Source organism: Perissodus microlepis, chromosome 2, assembly GCF_051167445.1.
Source record: "Perissodus microlepis isolate ML-2025 ecotype Zambia chromosome 2, ASM5116744v1, whole genome shotgun sequence".
Taxonomy (NCBI): Eukaryota; Metazoa; Chordata; class Actinopteri; order Cichliformes; family Cichlidae; genus Perissodus; species Perissodus microlepis.
Window position 1 is genome coordinate 8,517,886 of NC_140462.1, and position 14,352 is coordinate 8,532,237.

At 39.4% G+C, this 14,352-nt stretch overlaps 1 protein-coding gene across 5 annotated transcripts in view; it reads right to left on the minus strand.

The window, feature by feature from the left end:
• The window catches only part of frmpd3 (FERM and PDZ domain containing 3), an 88,109-nt gene that overhangs the window by 40,758 nt on the left and 32,999 nt on the right, over positions 1-14,352 (minus strand). For 2 of the 5 annotated variants that reach the window (XM_084943643.1, XM_084943600.1), the window contains exon 2: positions 2,896-3,006. The exons of 1 other annotated variant lie outside the window; for it this stretch is intronic. The gene's annotated coding sequence lies outside the window, so the exon portion shown is untranslated. Of the gene's footprint in view, positions 1-2,895; positions 3,007-8,565; positions 8,648-14,352 lie in introns of all 5 variants that reach the window. 2 more of the 5 variants (XM_084943609.1, XM_084943617.1) reach the window with 2 other exon arrangements.

Here is a 14,352-nt window from a genome sequence, read left to right on the forward strand (position 1 = left end):
ATGAGTTCACCTGCTAATGTTGCCCCCTGATGACATGTGAACAAAGACGCTAGAGAGAAATTTGAGCGGGGTCCTTGAGCAGTGCATGGGTTGTCAGATAGAGAGAACCCTGCAGTAAGCTCACATGGCAGACTGTCATTTAATCAATTTTATCAATACAGCCATTGAATTGGGCCAGCTCCCGTGTCAGTAGCAATGTACCAAAAGAGTAAAAGAGACCTCTTAACCGAAGTGGACTGGTGTTTGAAACTAGGATTCAAACGGCAGCTTCACTGTATTGAAGTACATCTGTCTTTGATGAAAACCTTTGGAAAAGATTTGATACAGGCTACGGGCACAGGTCTCTAACCTGCCTCTGGATGGTTTAAATGGTTTGATGTCTCTGTGGTGTCCTATTTAGTGTCTATTACCTTCTACTGTCACTATGTTTCAGGAGGGTTTGGAGATAAATCCTTCATTTATCCCACAATCAGTATCAGCCTAAAAATCATGTAAGGAGAAATTTGATGCAGAAAGTGTGAGGAGAGAGTCCAATAAAATCCAGCTAAGCTACACTGCTATATTAAGTGTCTATGAAGCATTTCTGGTGATGTGACTGTGGCTTAACTGCATCTCAGACTTAATCACTATCTGATCTGTCAGTCTGAGCTAGTTTTTTTTCCCACTATATGGATTCGAATGCCGTTGCCCTATCTTAAAAGCTTAGTAATAGATCACACTGGAGTCTTCTAGGGAAAAACATCACCATGTATATAATGCACGGATGCAGAAAAACAGACTCCTTCCCTCCTGCCTTTGATAGTTATACCTTCCATATGGTTGAGTTGTGGTTTGTATCCACCCTCACAGAGGATGATTTTATGTTTTCTGTCCCCGACACGTCAGGTCCGCTGTGGCCTTCTCCGCTCATCACAGTTTGTTCAAATCTCTGTGAAGTGGAAAAGGACACTGGCCTCTCTCTGCTGGCAGTAACACCATTCAGGAGCACCACTTTATTTGTGGGGTACAACTACATGCAGCTGTCAAACTGAACAAAAGTGTCAAATGTGTTTACAGATTTGATGAAATGAAACTTTTTGGTCACGCTAGCAGCATGTCGATTGGTCAGTCTGTGTGCTGTTCAGTCTAGTAGTTTGGTGCAGACTAATACCTGACCACAACCATGAGGTAGGTTTAATTTTTGTGCTTCCCATTTAATAGATGTCATTACAGTACATTGGATGATCGGCTAACGGCATCACTAGGTGAAATTTTAAATTTGTCTAATACGTTTTATAAACCAAATTGCCATGACCCTTTATGTTAAGTGCTTTTGCTTGCAACGTTAGCTGGCTGACATGCTAAATGGGCTGCTGAACGCCATGATTTATACCCGCCATTTCAGCATCATCATTATGAGCAAGTTAGCATGGTGACATTAGCATTGTGAAAGCACCACTGTGCGTAAGTGCAGCCTCACTGAGCTGCAAACATGGCTGCAGACTCGCTGTTATTGGCTTAGCAAAGCTCTGCATTGTACACCGAGACTGGATGAAAACGGGCAGGACACACGGGAACAAAGATGAAATTCAGTAGCGGGGTCGAAACGACATTTTACACATAAACCCGTCACGTTGCATTTGGAATGAAAATGCTCGATTTGGGGGGAGGGTTGCAAGTTTACATCGCTAACATCTCTCACAGACTCACGCGGACCACTATCAGCTGATTCGTGAGACACACTGCAAACTTTTTTCATTTAAGTTGTCTCTGACCACCAACCCGTAACAAAAAAAGAGGTGATAAAATACACGGCAGGGTTTCGGCACAGAGGAGGTCCGACAAGCATAAAAGGCCACCTTTCGAAAACAATAAGTGGACTATGAGTTGTTGTTTTTTTATATCTGAAGCGCTCTGAGGATAAACAACATGTTTTGAATATTTCATATGCTAATTAGGGAAAGTGTCCAACTGGGGGTGAGTGTTTCCTTTATGAAAAATAATCATGTTTGTTACACTATTCTGTAATGCCTAAAAATCCTAGTCTGAGATATTTCAGTCTCAAAGTGATAAACGGTGAAAAATAAATAAATCTTGTGACATGTGTATGTAACATATACAGTACATTTCAACACAATGTCTTATGACTGCAGCAAATTTGATTACTGTATTGCCTGCAGACTTTTCACACTGCAGCATTATTAAACTCCCTCAAGCACATTCGACCATGGCAATAGCCGCTAGCTGATGTACCTGGCTATAACACAGACACCCCCCACCCTTCCCACTCTGCATCAGCTCTCTGCTCACTGGCATGGAATCAATGCAGAATTGCAGATGTGAGCAAAAGCTGCAGAGGACGCACAGACACACACACAAAACGCCTCTGTACGTGCGAGCACAGCATTACTGCAATATCATAGCAACACAGGAGTCCCGCCAAGACAGGGTTCGCAACCTCCTGACAGAATATATATAGGTTATGTTTCTGAAGAAAGACACAGAGACTGAGAAGGTTAGAGGCTAAAGAATTGAGAACGATTATGCATGACTCGTTTTAAATGGCTTGTTACAGTGCGACCATTCAGTGAGGAAGACGCAGATGTATTTAAGCAAAATTTAACTCAATAGCTTTTGCCTGTGGCTCATTGATAAAGGATTTAGAGATTCATTTTTGTAAGACTAGGATTTATACGCTTTTGTTGGGTCAAACTCAAAGGGAAGGAGTTAGAAATCTTCTTTTTTCCACAAGATTCATGCTCTATCTAATAGGCCTTTTAGTTTGAATTACATTTATCTTTTTGTACTATATCAACAGTCGCACAGTGTGATATTAACTTGGGAGCCGTATATACATATACAGCTTTGGCACATTAAGTCAGAGAAAATTGAAGGTAGGTTAGAAGGTGTACTTACGATCTCTGAATGCTTACTGATGGGTAGGAGTTTCTTTTTTTAAGCAGGGATCTGCCACAAACACACACACGCACACACGAGTGCTGGGGCTGTTTTGTGTGTGTACTGTACCTGTCGAGAGACACAAAAGCAAAGAAAGCCTTAATGCTTGTCATATTGTGCAGACGCTTAAATAAGCAGAGTTTTGAGACAAGCTCTAACATAAAAAAACAAAAAGTATTACATGGTAAGTACAATCAAACATGTTTACGTATGTGGGTGAGTAAAATACCACACATTTTCTTTCTTACATAATGTCTACACTGGTTTTTAAGAGACATAACTGCAGATTTCTGCATGTCCCTGCAGCAATAATGCACGGCACGCTGATGCAGCCAGTAAATGACAGTGGAAAGAACACATTTATGGAAGTCGGTTAACGGCAGAAGCATAATGATATACCTCAGAGCAGGAAAGTGTGCTGGATTTTTTACAAGGCAGTGATAATGGCTGGTGTGAGGTTCTGGTTCTTCAGATTTTAAATGAAAATGAAAATAGACTTGGTGCCATATGGAATGAAAGCTATGGTCTGCACATCTGTCAAACTGAAAGCAAAAACAGATGAATGATAAAAATTTATGAGCATACAGCCTTCAGCATGTGTATCAGTCATTCAGGACTTCACATACAGCCCTGAGCCTGTGCTCTACTTGACCCCATGATTTTTACACTATAGGCACAGTTTAGGGACAGGACATCAATGAAATACCACTATTTGTTTCTACCTGCGGTAGTTCTAATTACAAACTCACTAATTTTATCCAGTTTAACACTGAGTAGAAGTTATGCACATATGTCTATAGTACCATGCAAAAATCTTAAGGCCAAGGAGCCAGACTTTCTTTTTCTTTTTTTGGTGCAATATGAACATAAATATCATTTTCTTTCAGAAATCGTCACAGAAGAGCTTTAAAAATAGATGTCACAGGCAATATTATTGAAAAATGTCTTTCATGAGTTTGATTTGTTAAAATAATAAAAAAGGGTTGTCATATTATTAGTTAATTCACATTTTTTCACTGTGATCATTGATCATTTTCCGCTGTTTTCATTAACATCTTTCAGCAAGGTTAGGTGGGTTGGTGGTTTCTCTTGTTTCCAGATCAACAACACAAGTCTTTGTGCTAGTAACAACACAGACCAATGTGTACAGATTAGTTCCAGGGGGACTTCTTTCACTCCAAATAGTGCCAGAACTGAATTCAGAGTTTCTTTAGAACCTCCAACGAAGTCTAAAAAGTCCAAAAGTTTCAAATATTTGGACATATTTCCACCACTATATGAGGTGATTCTGTCTTTGTCCAGACCAATCATGTGAGAGATCAAAATCCTCCTGCCGTGGTTCTCTTAGATGCTGTACAGTCAGACCTTTCTGAATTTTAGAGATCGATCCTTTTACATTAGGATAAGAAGCAAAGAGTACGTGATCCATTCCGATGGTTTATTTGGAAAGGGTGGAAAAATTCCTGCATTTTTTTTGAAGTCATCTTGAGCAGTAGTTCTTCAGGCTTTTTGTACTTTAGCTCTGTTTGCTGATAAGAAAGGAAAGTACTGACTCATTATCTTCATATACTAGTGTTTTAATTATATACAGTGTTATTATTTCACATGTTCAGGCTTCCAGTTCCATTTTTAGAGTATTGCACTCTTGCGTGTCTTCTTTGATTTAGGAGTATGTTGAACAGTATATAAGCCCTCTTCCTATTTCCTTTCAGGCTGTGGCTGCTGTTGATCCTTAACAGGTTGAAGCATTATGTTTCCTAATGCCTCAGGTGATAGCTGGACTCCATGGCGACTGAAACATAATGCTCTGGCACTGGTGCTAAATCCCGCTGACAAATTGATTTAGACTAATGGGTGACTGGCGTTATAACGCATCCAGGTATTTTAAGCATTCGCCTCGTGTTTTTAGTTTACTGTTTTCCCTGTATTTGCTCGCCCACACTCTGCACTAATTTCATGATTCAAAAAGCCCTCTTTAGATTAGATTGGTTTATAGGTTTCAGAACATGCCATTAAACTGACATCATAAACACTCAAACACGCTCTGATTCAATATTTCATCACACTTTTCTAAAGACACGGACTGAGACGCTTTTCTCTTGTTGAGCACAGCGTTCTGGTTTTTAATGGACTCGAGAACATCTGCATGTATTTCATAATTCACTTCATAAATTATACGTTTCAAAGACAAGCTGCCTGTCGCTTTGATTGCAGGATGCAAAGAAGAAATGAAGACTCGCCGGAGCCGTAGAGACCGCTACAAACTCTCTCGCAATACTTCTTACAACCGACCCAGGAGGATTCTTTACATGCCCAGTGCAGAATGCAAAAATAAGAATCAGATCTGACATAAAAGTAGGAGGATTTTAATTAGCACCAGCAAGCCCCCACTGGTGGTTCGTGTGTTAGTAAGGGTAAACGTTGCACAAGGCTGGCCCCAACCGTGGCACTATATTAGAGCTTCAAACCTCCACGGATGCTAAAGTAGTTGTGATTTTCTTAATACTGAAGACCAGAGGGGTCTTTTTGATTAAAAAAAACATCATATTAAGTGTTTTCACTATAATAGATTGAGTAATCTACAGATACTGATTATGGTGGAGCGGAGCAAACAGAGTGAGGCTTAGGGATATGCAAATCCAGTTACAGCTGCCATTATCACCTTTTAGGTGAATGTGATAAACAGTAGCTTATTTTCACATTCAGCAGAAACTGTACTTCTGGGCACAATAATAGATTTAATTCTAATACTAATACTCTTTTTGCTCCGGCTTTGGAGTCTGTCCAGTCTCAGGGGAAATCTCCTGCACTTTGGCTGCTACATGGCCCAGAGTGTTCACCAGTGTTCGCCTCTCACACAGTCGCACTGTTATATCGAAGATTTTGATTATTGCCTTTTAACGGCTTTAATTTAGTTTCATTTTTTTCACTACATACCGAGCCTTGAATCAGGATCACCGTTTTAAAAAAAAAAAAAAAAGGGGGGGATGCACATTTTTAAAGGTCTTTGTTTTAGTTCATCATTCTTCGTTATGAAATCATAGTTATGAGTTTGCCTCCTCCCTCACACTAATGTATCACGTCTTGGCATCAGCATCACGGATGGTGTTGAGCTGTGAAAAGACATGGATAGATTTGAATTTGCCAGAGGAAACAGTGGCACAAATGTCCATTATGAAAGAACTGGCTGTTCCATTAATTATGGCTTTAAACCCATAACCACAAAAATCAATTTGTTTCTTCATTTGGTTTCATATTTAATGCTGAGAGAAGATTACACTGCATAGATGGTCTTGTCAGCATTGCCGTATATATTTGTCTGCTTACTCCACATGCTCAAAGATTTAAAGACTTTTTGCTGTTAGGCCTCAGCATGGTGAAGTAAATGACCTCTACAGAGGGTCCACTTTAATTGAGCGATTTGATGTAACTGTTTTCATACTCCCCACTGTCTCCAAAGCCACCGATATTTCTGCTTCGTTATTCCACTGCCTGACAGATTTCTTGGATTGTGTGTGGATTTTGCCTTCAAAGCTGACATTTGGTTAAATCGAGTGAAATGTAATTTATTTCAGGTTCAGTCAACTGATTGTTGAACGCAATGCCAGGTGAATTGGTGTTTCGCTTTGATGAATGCTGAAAGAGCGGTCAGACATTTTCACCACCTGCTATTCATGGATTAGTCAATACCATAATGTTTAGAAAGACCTTCCTGCTCCTTCATTTAATCCTCCCATCACCATAATTACTCCCACTGCTTTTCTCCTCCCTCGTCTCCTCCTCATTTTAACCTTCTCTCCTTCCGTCCTGCATCCATCATCTGATTCGTATATTCCATAAACAGAGCCCAGCCCTTTTTTCAGCGCACATCTTCACCCTCTCTGCTCCTCTCTTCTCCCAGGGCACACACTGTAATGCTTCTTATTTGTCATGTACAAACAGTGTCTTTCTACACCTTCTTTTCTTATCCTCCTTCACAACTCCCCGCTGGGGTTATTTCTGCAGCCAGGGCAAACTCATCCTTGACTCAGTGCTCTTTTGAAAGCTTGACCACATCATCCTGACTTGATCTAAGGCTAAAAAAATACTATTGCTGTCTATTTTAGGCTTAGGTTCATTAAGGTTTGATTAGTTGGTAAAGATGTGGAAAAAAAAAAAAAATTCTGTGCAGTTATCATTGAAAATTTGAGATGCTTTCACATTTTAATTAATGGGTAACATATTGTACACAGCATCCTTTTATAAACAATACACCCACTAGGATAGTTCCTGCTGTGTTACTATGGTAACATCATGAGCATTAGTCATCATCAGCAATTAGAGCTGATTAGTCCATGGGCCTAAATGTTCATTTTTCACTGAAAAAAAGGAAAAATAAAGACAAACATCACTGATCTGAATGAGCAAACAATCAAAGTTTTCTGGTCCTGAGTGATACTGGCCACATATGCTCATGAGAGCAGCCTAAACCAGCAACTATTTGGCTTTTTTATTTTAGTTTTATGAATTCTGGTTTGTGGCTCAACACTTGTAGCCATAACTTTAAAAATAACTCAGCCAAGAACTGCTGTTCATTCACTGCTTCACAGTTCGATCTGAATGAAGCGAACGCATGTGTAATTTGCTGCAATGCACTTTAAATACGCAAAACTTCTGCCAACACAAAAGAACGAGCACACAAATCGATCGATGATCTGAAATGCAATCTCCTTTGACGATTTCTCCACACAATTAGCCTTGAAAAAAAAAAAGAGAATCTCCTTTATTTCTAGTAATTGTCAATACTGTACTTAAAAGAACTTCTGTGGACCGTGCTTTCCTTCAGAAGTTAGTGCATTACTTATTCCTCCTCCTCTGCATCCCTCAGTGCTCTTTCTTCAATTGCCATTCGCTGCATCCACTCACTAATGGAATCTTTAAAAGGACTATTAAAGAAGAAAATTATAGTTAAACAATTCAGATACTGTATATTTAACAAACCTCTTAGGCATTTCGTTTTCTGCATTAGCAGCGATGGCTCAGTGGGAAAGGCTGAGGTAAGGTGTGAGCTAAAAGCCCATAATGAAGCGGACTGTTTGTCAGGCAGGAAGATAAGACCTGTAATTGCTCAAGGTCCTGTAATGTCAATATGCATCCTAATGCCTTCAAATGCCCTCTCCTTATAAGAGGAAGTGCTTTGGGGTTTTTTCCCTTTTTTTTGTGAGATAACACATGGCTGTGGCCAATGTAGCCACTGGATGCATGCGGGTAGGAATTTTTTGGATATCCATAATAAACCTGCTGAAGTGTCAAGACTTGCTGATATCGCAGTGGTCCAGCTGTTTTTCAAGCATAAATGGTTTCAATTTAATGCAAGGCTGCGAGTTTGTGCTGTATGTGTGTGTGCGTCCGTGTAGATCAGCGCACGCATTTGGTCAGTATGTGTGCTCACGAACATACAGTACTTACTGATTTGTGTGTCTTTGTGCAAGAACATCTACTCCGCTGGTAGATGTTCTTGCTTGCTCCTAACCAGTTAAGCTTGTAATGGAAAACTGTGGGTTGCCCTTTTCTCACTGTGTCCTCTGCTGTTGCACGCTTTATTTAAAAAAAAAAAAAAAAAAAAAAAAAAAAAAAAAGGAAGAATACTTGCTAATTAAGATGCTTAGTCCAGAGGTTGTTCTCTTTGGCCAACTTCTTTGCACTGTGGGAGTGGGAGGCGCTGGCAGGTCTGCAGACACAACAAGTGTTCATTGTAATTACAGCCTGTGAGAGTGAACCGTGTTTGTGCATATGCATGCAGTTAAGGCAGCCAGCGTAAACAGTGTACCTACGGAAAATAATAGAATAAAAATCAGCTCGTATCACTTAAAGCGATGTGACAATGTAGCATATATATAAATTTTAGGTCGCAACGAGCAAAACGATGTCTAGATTCCCCTTTTAATCTGGTCGTTTGCGCTCCTGCTTATGTATTGCCAGCTCCAGCCTTTCAGACATTTTTTTTCTTCTGGTTTTTGCCTGCAAAGCTTTTATGTGTCTCCGAGACGTGGATTTGAATTCTTACTGTGTTACTGAGCTGTGACATTGGCTTATAACCCAAGCCGTGTTGCAATTTCAGACGTATCATGTTGCTATAGTGATATTTGTCAGGAGAATGCTGCTGAACTGAGTTTAAAAATTGAAAGAAGTGTAAAGCCTGTAGGCAAAGGATAAGATTTTTGTTTCACTGACCACTCACTATGAAGCCAGGAGTGATCTGTAAGGCTAGAGAAGCAGCATCAAGACACTACTGCCTGCCTTTCTGGCTTTCTAATTATATTTGAGGAGGCTTTGGTTGCATGCATGCAAACAGTTCTTTTAAATAAGAAAAGAAGGACTGCATTTTCCTCATGCATTCTTTTTTTTTTTAAGAACAAAAATCTGTATTTGTAAACAATCACCAGCACAGAAATATTAGATATCTGATGGCTACACCAAAATAAATATCTCTCAGAGGCTAAACCAGCAGAATAACAGAAGTTATTCTGATCCCTGACCCCCCTGATTCCTCTAATGTAATTTTAGTTAAGATTGAGGCACAAGCTGGTGCTACTGCTATGGGGTAGAAGTAGACCTAATGCTTTATTCTGTATTTTATTGATTTGGTTTTATAGTATAGTTTTTTACACGTTTATATATATTTTGCATGCTATTATTTTGAAGTATTTTTTTTTACTTCCTACCCACAGCATAATCAAAGAAATTCTCCAAACCTGCTCATGCTGCATAAAAAATAGGGGGTAAGGGCGGTCAGGGGAGAGGCGTCACAGAGCATGTGCAGAAGTGGCACAAGCATCAACAAAAATCTATCTGCAACGTTATCTCCGATATATGTCAATTAAAAAATGTACTGGTCTCACTGGAAGGGTGGCTGTCAAGAAGCCATTTTTAAGGAAGGGAAATGGGGAGAAAAGTCTGAGCTATTCCAAATTACACAAGGACTGGACTGAAAATCTGTGACAACAGCTTTTATGCAGTGTTGGATCCAAATTGGAAACTTTTGGTTCAAATTGTCATTAAAATATGTACGTAGGAGGTCACGAGATGGAGCAACAGTTCGTTTCTACAGCTATCTATAGAACACACAGGGGCTCTGTCAGTGTTTGCAGTTGCAGTTCAGCCAGTGGTGTCAGAGATCTTGTCAAACTGATGGAATTATAAATACTTAACAGTTACCATCAGCTTTTGATCCACCATGCAATACCCTGAACACACTGCCAATGCAGTCAAAGCATGCCTGAATAGAAAAAACACACAGCTGAACACCATCAGTCATGGATTGGCCTCCCCAGAGCCCGGACATCAGCATTGCTGAAGCAGGATCATCTTTATAGAGTACAGAACAAAAGGCAGAAACATCCAAAGAAGAGCTTTGAATGTCCTTCAAGAAGCCCGAAGAACCTTTCCTGAAGATGACTCAAAGAAATAACAAGAAAACTGCCGAAGAGAGTTCAGTGGTCATACCAAATATTGTGCTTTAGAACTGCACAAACTCTGCCGTATGTACTGTATGTCCATGTATGTTTATGTTTTAATGAACAACGATAACTATTTCCCATTTTCCTAACAAAAAGAAAAAAATGAGCGGTAGCTTAAGACTTTTGCACTGTTTAACATTAACCAGTGCATGATTCCAGACAGTACCATTGTTTTCCAGATCCCCTCCCACTTTTGCAGCTGTTGTGCAAAAAGCTACTCTAGTGGCCCCCACTAGTGCTTTAAACAAGCTTCCAACAATCTCAAAACAACATCAGAAACTCATTATAACCCACCACCACCCCTTCTGGAAGGTAATCTAATTTACTGATAGAAAAGAAATGTCAGACTTCTTCAGCTAGCTGAACTTAACTTGATAGCATTTTATATACATCGTATTCCACCAGACGTTGCCAAGAGCAGCCCCCCTTTTATAATCAGTTCTGATGATCTCAGCCACTTGGATATTATTTCTTCTTACTGTGTACTTCATTAGCCTTTTGAATGCGTTGTTCTACTGCTTTCCCCTTAATAAACCTTACAAGGCTTATTATAATGATTTAGTTTGCACTTTCATGTTTACACCTCAGGACAATTAGACCCGATTACCTAATACATACAGAAGGAAAATAAGGGCCTAGAGAAGAACAAAGAATGGGAAGGTGTGCAACTAATTAATAGTGTTTTTTCACAGTTTTTTTTTTTCATCTTTGTGTGTGTGTGTGTGTCTGTGTCTGTGTGTGTGTGTCTGATACTGATGGGTTGCTCTCTTGGATGATTGCTGATTTCTAATTCCCTGCACACCTCACAGATAAGGCAAAATTGGCTGCAGTCTTTGGACACCTGATACTTGCTTGTATTTGGAACTATCCAAATTACTGAGATAATTTTCTCCCTAGGTTGGGCCAACGGTACACCTGCCTTCATGATAATATTATGTGATTAGTCTTTGTCAACATCATTTTACTTTTTGCTCAGTTGGAGGCTTTTTTTTCTGGCACACAGAGAATCTGTGAAACTGTACCGTGGAACCAAAGACGAGTCGTTTCTGTCCAGTTAGAAAAAAATGTGCATCAGAGTAACTGATTTTCCAGCGAAAATTAAATAAGACCTTTTAAAAATCAGCATGTTGTTTGACTTTGTGATCAGTGGGATGTTCACCTAGAACGGAAAAGACGATGGTTTCTAGCCAAGCACAAAATAAGGGTTTTAAGAAGTGAAAATAAGCCTCAGCTGGAGTCGGGTGAATTAATAATTTATTTAGCGATGCCCCCAGAAGGCCCTCTGAATTCAGCGTTTTCTGCTGTGTTTGTTTCCGTCTAAACAGAACGCAGCAAGAAAGCTTGAGGTTGAAGCTGTGGATATTCAAACTGCGGGAGCTGGAAGACAAATATCAGATCCCATATCCACTTTTAGCGTCCTGAGAGATGGCTTTATGTTGTTGTGTTTGTTGTGTTACTGGATTCAGAGAGCATTACTTTTAATGTTTGTGCTTTACCATTTGGGAGCACTATACTTCACGCTTTATCTCCACCGCAGTTCACTGGGAAATATTGTATCGTTTCACAACGGATTTATTTGACTGCTATAGTTCCGTGCTGTTTTAAAAAATGAGAATTTAGGTACAAAAGATAAGCTCAAATCAATTTTTAATCAAAGCTTGCGTTATAAAGAAAGACACCAATTTAGAGGACAGGATAAGGCTAATAAAAGGCACGGCTGAATGGTTTTTGGAGTTTGTCTAAAAGTCAAGATAGCCTGGCCTCTGCTTCTTCAATTCTTTTTAAATTGGTCTCTTGTGAGGCCTCTACTTGAAGGAAAGTGGCATATTAAATTACTGGAGTACCTTTCAATCTTTACAAAGGGGCATTCAGCCCACTAAGGTTCATACATGTATTTTTTACAAACCTTTATCCATCCTTGGGATAAATGTCTGACTGAATCTCATCGAAGACATTACCCACATATAAAGCAATTCTCTTTCCGCCCATCACTTTGTAGCTGACAGTTTAACTGTAGTGGACATTATCTGTGCTCTGGTTGTCTGTATAACCCTCTTGGATATTTTAAACCCTGTATGTCAGTAAGCATTCTCCAGCTCCTCTGGTAGTCCCTTCAATCAGCGGCCTCAAAGATAAGGTTAGTTTAACTCTGCACCCACCCACTTTGAGTCATGAGTAGTTATTTTATCTGTCCTTGCCACATAATGGAGAGTTTGATGGTCCATGGTTTCTGATTGCTGCTAGTCCCTTCATGTGAGGTCACAGTGGCTTTAAATACAAGCCGCACTTCCTCACAGAATAATCAGGCCCCATCTTATCTTAAAGACCTCATAGTATCGTATCACCTCGACACTTCGCTCTCATACTGGAATCAGTCGTGCAAATAGAGCCAGATTTGCCCTTCAAGGTCAACTTCCCGTGCATCTCCAAACCACTTTCAGGATGGCTGCTACGGTCAGATCAGTATCAAATTTAAATCAGTTGGGATTTTTGATTACAATGGGCTAATTTCCTGAATCCCAGCACTGTTGTTGTGTTTGATCACTATGAGTACTTTTAGGGTAGAAAATTGCATCATCATTATCAATCATGGTCCAATTAAATACATTGCTTTTATTGATTTTATTTTAAATATATATGGGTTAAAACGAGTTTATATCCAGCTGACAGAGTTTAGTTATCTTTCTCAGTAATGGTGATTATTTAAACAGAATAAGCACTCTCTGTAATAAATTGAATGCAAACATAGTGTAAGTGTTGTGTACTATAGTCTTTTTTTAAAATCACTGTTACCTAAGTGTACACATATATCATAGTGTCTTGCGCTGCCCACTCATCACAGCTCTGGAATCTGTCCTTTTTTCCACATGAACGCACCCTGTGCCCAGCATAAGGAGTTTTACGTCAGCAGCTAGAACACCTGTGACTAATCATGTCTTTCACTGCACTCTCCCCTTTTCTCTTTTAATGTTAAACAGTGCCCAAAATACACCCACACAGCACCACCACTTAGATGCTCTGTGCTGAGAAAAATGACTATTATTCATGCTGTACTTTACCACCGTGCACAACAAAGCAACGCAATACAGAAGGCAGGAACATTCGGCTGCTGGTGATTTGCAATTATAATTTGAAAGGATAAAAAAACCCACTTTTGATTACAAACAGCCAGCTTAACTTTTGCCTCATTTTCAAAATAGTTTTTCACTCATTTTCTGCATTCAGTGTTTCCAACAATGAAGTTCAGTTTAATTTGATTGATACTGAGCTGCACTATGGACACAGTCCACATTACAGTCAAAAGCTTATTTGTTTCACCCGTTATTAACAAGCAATCTTTATACAGCTAAGCCATCCAAATAAAGAAAAATGCAAAAATTTATGAAATGTTAAAATGCATAAGGACCCAGGAACATTCTTTATTATGTTTTTTTTCTACTTCTGCTATATTTGGGATACAAATATTGTGCTTTTTACTCCATACTATTTATCTAAAAGTTATAGTAACTTACTGTTTTGTGCACTTTAAAATATAAATATACTGAGATATGCTCTGTTTTTACAGATAAAACTACCCAGCAGTATGTACGGAATTAAAATTATCTCCACCTGCAAAATTAACACCTTCACTTGGCAAGCGAAAGATTGCTGGTTCAATTCCAGCCGGAGGCACAAATTCCCTTCGGGGAAAGGCATAAAACTCTGCCAAATCAAACATGTGGAGCTACCAGCTGTGGCGACCTCTTGTGACAAGGGAAGAGCTGACTGTAGCTGCTTCTTTTAATAGTATATAACTCAGGCAGAGAGGTACTTTAACCTTTTTAACTTTAGGTAATTTAAGTATATTTTGATACCACACTTAAAGTAGGATTATGGCTTTTAATGAAGTTCGCAATACCAATATCAGCACACGTGT